This window comes from Tetrao urogallus (assembly GCF_951394365.1).
Source record: "Tetrao urogallus genome assembly, chromosome: 5".
In the NCBI taxonomy this organism is placed as follows: domain Eukaryota; kingdom Metazoa; phylum Chordata; class Aves; order Galliformes; family Phasianidae; genus Tetrao; species Tetrao urogallus.
In genome coordinates, this window is record NC_136818.1 from 58464130 (window position 1) to 58470129 (window position 6000).

A 6000-nucleotide genomic window follows, 5' to 3' on the forward strand; every position below is an offset into this window, starting at 1 on the left:
TACAAACCTTTTGGGACATCAATGAACGTAAAAGCCCTTTGGAGCCCTATAGAAAAAGTCTACAAACTGCACCTTCTAGAAATACTATGATTCACTTAACAAAACGGGAATGAAAGAAAACATCCCTCTGAATAAAAGTTCTCTTTCAATAAGCTTTCAAAAAAACTTCAGTAAGGGCTGGGAGATGGATGCTTGCTTAGAATGTAGAAAAAAAAATTCAAACCATTCAGGGATGAAAATAAAATTTAAAAAAAAAAAACAAACTGTAGGAAAAGTATAATTCAAGAAAATTGCAATTGTATATGAATGTTTCTTTACATATAAAATTTTTGTTATATTATTAACTGCTATACAGCTATGTTAGACAGAAATAAAAGTTAGAGATATTTTTCATATGTAAATTCTATTACATTTCTATTACTTCCTGATAAGAAAAGGAATCCCTAATCTGGAATAGCTACCATGTCTTCTACCTTCTGCTGCTGCCTTATTAAAGGCAAGGGGAGCTTTACAGCTGTGGGCAAAGGGAAGGATCTTAGATCTTCCTGGTAAAAGTCGGGCATTTCGTTGTTAAGCAGCACTGTTGACAACTTCTGGTCAAAATAGTACCTTAGGACAGCTGCCAAATGAGTAGACAATATGATACTCACCACCCTAAAAATACACAACTCCAAATTTTTAAGATTTTTTAAGAACGAATTTCCTGTCCCAGTCATTGAAACATTACTGAGCATTGTTAAACAGTTAAGATATTTCATTCCATGATGTTTCATTCCAGCAGACCTGCATTTCAACACCTATATCTGCAACATAACTTGTAAAGTCCTCCAAGCCCCTTTTCAAATGAATTACACTGCAGATTTAAGACAATCAAGTTGCCATAAAACACATAGCAGAGCCAGCATAGTCAGTTGTATCCGGCCAATGAAAAACCATCGTTTCTTCCACAATATTCAGCAGGTTCTGCAATTGTTCTCTCAACAGGAGACAAAATGTTAGGTTACAGAACCCTTAAAATTCCCTGCTGGATCTCACAGAATCTGCAAGTCCCACCCTGCAGGGAATGCCACTTTCCGGCAGTCTCCACACATTCCCTGAAAGAGTTCAAATTCTTTACACCAATTGAACGCATTTCTCGTCTCGTTTGAATGGCAGACTGAATGGAGACACTTGAGAGTTCTTGGTCGCAGACATTCTAATTGATCTCTTGGCTGCAGTATACTGTAATTTATATGGAAATATGCATTTCTCTGTGTAGGCTGTCCTGCAGTGGACTAAGCATAGTCATGTCACCTAACAAGAGTGCGTTATGAACCATAATTTTCTCTGTTCAAATTATATCTCTCAGCTTATGAGGTACATGAAGAACCTTTCCACATACACACACACAGGAGAGAACCTGTCAAAACATGTAGCTTTGATAACATTGACTCAAAAACTGAATGCTTAACAAGAACTCTCTATGAAATAAATAGGGAAGAGGCAAAAAATCATGTTTTCTTAGACTACAGTGCTTTCCTCACTATCTTAAGACAAATTTAGCTGTGGCATTTGCACTGCAAATCTCATTAGGTAGGCTGGTAAGTTATGCAGGCAGAAACAGACTTCTAAGGATTGTTCTGCAAAGAGGGGGAATTGGCAGCACACAAAGCACTTCCCTTCCCACTCCCTATGCTGTGGGATCTGGTGAATCCCCAGCTGTGCTATAAAGCAGACCTGTCAAGTCTCATGCACTGACTCATTCTTTTGTATTGCACTCTGTCACTGCCAGAGTTGCACATTTTTATACGGCAGTGCCATGGCCCTCTCCCACTTTTGGATCCCACACATCAGATGCAGGTGGTCAGTCTGATCTGTGATTATCTGACCAGCTGCATCTGATGTGTGGGGTCAAGGAGCAAAAGAAAGGTCATGGTACTGGCACTGCAGCTGTGGAATATGTGTTTAGCCCTGCTAGAAGGCATGCTCCCTTCTTAAGGCTAAGTGCTCCAGGACTCAGCTATTTGATGACTACACAGATGCTTATCAGCCAACCTTGGGCAGAAATGAGTGCCCAGCACATGAAATTTCACATCTGAAGATTAGAGACTTAAGAGGTTTGTACTGTAAGTTTTGTTTCTTCATGAGGTTTTTGCATTTTTGCAATAAAATGCAATAGGATGAGAACTTGATCGTGGTCAATATTTCCTCAAGAATGATTTTGTTGACGTTACCTTTCCCCATATGCTATTGGCCAGCTCTTAAAGAAATAAATACCATCACATGAATTCTGGTGTTTTCTCTCTCCTTAGTTTACAGGATCTAAAGGCAATAAGAAGTACTTATGGAGAAGGTAACACGAACTGACATGCCTACTTCTAAGTCTCTCTTCAAAGCAATCAAAAATTTCATTTCATAAATACATGTTTATATGCAACTGCTTAAAATGAAAAGGTGACTGAGGTCTTAAATATTATCCACCCTAAAAAGCACTGTAAATATTTCAGCCACTCTAAGTGGAGAAGGTTGGTGAGTGGCATATTAAAAGCTTCAAGGCTGCAGTTATTTACGAACTCTAATTTTCTAGATTATTCCATATGTTTACTTCCCTTCCTCATCATCATACTCCCCACTGCTTTTCAGTGCAGGCACAATTTTGGTTATTTCTAACATTTCTGTCTCTGGTCTGATTTTTTCATCACCTTTAGAACTACGTTAAGGAAAACTGAGAACCAAGCAATACCTCTATGCAGAGAGCCTCCATACGGTCATGCGTACCATCCATTCCACACTGATGGATGCAGCAAGCTTCCTCAGATGCACGCGATCTTCTGTAGGAGTCCCACGGAATAAGTCTCTATAAACAAAGGGATAATACTTTAGAATTAAAGCACTAATTCATGCCAGAACCTTTTAAACAAAATGCAAGTCTTGCTATCCATCATATAAGGTATTCAGCACTGGCAATGTGTTGCAGAAAAAGAATGAAACACTAAAATTTGAAGTCAAGTAGTATCAGTATCCCACCTGTATGCTAGAAAACTGCATGAGAATTCAGAGAAGTCACCGATGAGCCCCATGTTGATGCTTCTAATGGTAATCCTGCCATTCTGCAGAATGGAACACTTATCTGCTTTCTTTGTGCACTTTCTTCTTTAGGTACAGAAATTTGAGCAAACCCCGTTGACTGCTATTTCTGATCAAAGTGAAATAAACTGTCCCATGCAGAGACACCCCTTCTCTTCGGCATGTGGTCAAATGAACCCAGAAATCCCTAAGTAAAAACAGCTGTTTAAGTTCCACATTAAGTCTGAGCCCCTTGTTATCAGTTTCCATCATACAAGTTGAGCTTTCCTGTTTCTTTAACTCCTTGTTTTTATTTGCCACATTTCACCTCTAATATTTCACTCGCTGCATTTGGAACAACGCAAATATTTTACACTTCACCATCAGCTTGTTTCACTAACCCTTACAGAACTGTAGTCAGTCTTCAAAGTGACTGTACTAGTGCAGCCTCAGGCTGTACTCATCTCCATCAAAACAAACCAGATGGGAACCAGCTTGGCACCTTGGCTGTACCTAACCTTGTACCTTTGGGCGCAAGAAAGGCTTAGGAATCCTTACTGAGATCTCCATAACAAAACCAACTTTCTAAAAAATATTCCCACCTGTTCACTTCTGCTTGCTTCGGTTTTGCTCACAGCTCTACCAATAGTGGATCTTGCACAGACAGGGATGGGATTGACATTTCCAGCTCATCTCAGAGTGATGCATCCACACGTTTCCACTTAGAATGGAATTTTTTTTTCAGAGCAACCAGCTCCTACACTCGTCAATGTTTCGTACAGAAGGTGTGCCTTTTCTGCCCCCTGCTCTATACACTTTAGAACAGAAAACAAAAGCACATCCTCACTTCCCAGTCCTTATCTTCCTTATTCCTACTCAGCATTTCTTGTAAATTAAGCAGCTCTTTCACTCCAGCAAGAGGGAAACCATAAGAAAATCCCATGGATACACTCAGAAGTACATTTCAATGATGTCAACAGAATAACTCTACTCCGTCTTACCTGGAGTCTAGAATTTCAGTCAAAAAAAAGCAGCTGAATTTTATGAAACAAATTATGATCCTCATTACTGTCACATCATTATACAGGATTCAGAGGTTATATTTCTGTCTTTATAACAGAGGATTTATATTATTTATTTTGGATGCATGTGACTTTATTTACTTAATTTCTCTGAGGAAAAAATGAAAAGAAAAAAAAAAGAGAATTTAATTCCTGAAAGCTTCCTGATTTTTCCCCTCCCCAGAATTTATGTGGTTCCATTCTGTTGCTGAACGCAAAACAGCTGGATAAGAGAAGGGGGCAGAGGGTGCTCAATTGGCCAGGATTAATTAATCAAATGCCTCCTAGTGGCAGGTTTGCAAATCTGCATTTTCTTGCAGTTTATCTTGGCAAAATCTATAAACACAGAGAGCGCAGGAAAACAAAAAACAAGAATGCAGAGGCTGTTCTTTGTTTGGGTTTGACTCTAGCTTCCTCTTTCCTCCACTCTTTCAAAATAAGGAAAGACACACACCACGTGACCCAAATTTCTAATTATTTCCATTTTAAAAGAGGATTCACTCCTATTTTTTTTCGTCAATACTGTTAAAGCTGAATACTCAACTGACCCACTGTGATTAGGTTTCCTAAGTGCTTCACAGAGATTTGTTAAAAATATAAAATAACGTATCGAACAAGGAAAGAGCTTGTTTCCCAGCCATTTTTGTTGAAAGCTACTTTGTATATGTTCCTATGCAACAAAAATTAAGTTTATGTGTAGGTGTTCCATGTTTTTACAAACTCCGCACTCCTTGGTTGTTATAAGATTAAAACAATTTTCTCCCTCAGTAAATGCTTCCTTGAAAACCACTGGAAGCACATAATTCATCTGACCATTTATAGCTTCTATTTTCTTCTAGGCGCTGTGAAACTGCTGATTGTGATTGTTGTTTTCCCTTTTAAGAAGCCAATGTTGAACAAGTGACAGATAAGACAATTTAATGTTTCAGCGACCATACAGATCAATTTTTTCATTTATTCTGAAGTTTAAAAGAAAAAAAACAACAACAAAAAAAGACAGGCAACCAAGGTACGATAGCAGGGATTTTGTTTAGCAAATTGTTCTTCTGTATCTAGAAAATTTAACAAGCACTCTCATTAAACCTGCAGGGAGTTTTAAGGTAGTTTTAAGTCCTAATATTTTTCAAAAAATGCATTCAAAGATTTTTTTTCCCAGAATCATTTTCTTCTCCATGGAATCTATCAGAAAGGTTTGGAGATACAGTATAAAGTCTTTAACTGTGAATAATAGAAAAAGAAGAAAGACAGGTATTACCACAAGCCGTAGAAGATCTCAATAAAATAAAAAAAAAAAAGAAGATAGATAAGTGAAAAGGGAACATTGTGTAGCTGCTGTGTTGGATAGAGAAATGGAAAAAACCACACATATTTGGGAAAGTGTTCATATAGAAAAGGTACGGGATTGGTATCACCATCAGCACTCACCCATTCAATACCAGTCACTGCAAAGTGACAGACACCTTGTCCACTCTTTCCACCCGTTTCACTTCTTCCTAGCTTTTCTCTCTGCAGATCTCTGCCTTCTGTCCTGCGGGACCCAACTGTGGCATCTGACGTGCAACCCTATTAAGCAAGCTAACGTTGTAGCACCATATGTGGGCTGCCAAAGTATGTGTACTCAGCCTGCTCACAACTGGGTCCTAGCAACATGATGGCTGTACAGTTCATACTGGTTCAAATATGAAGACGCCGAAAGCTGTACAATCTGCTGAACAGCCAGAGAGCCTTCTGGAGACAGGAGGGGCCTTTAGCTATCTGACCTGGCTGTTCTCAGGAAGATTAAGGCCTAAGCACACCCCATTCAGAATCCCCCTCTTTCCATTAATGCGTACAAACTCAACTTAGATGCCAGGACTGTGCCTACTCCTGCTATCAAATAAGATGGCTTCCAAAG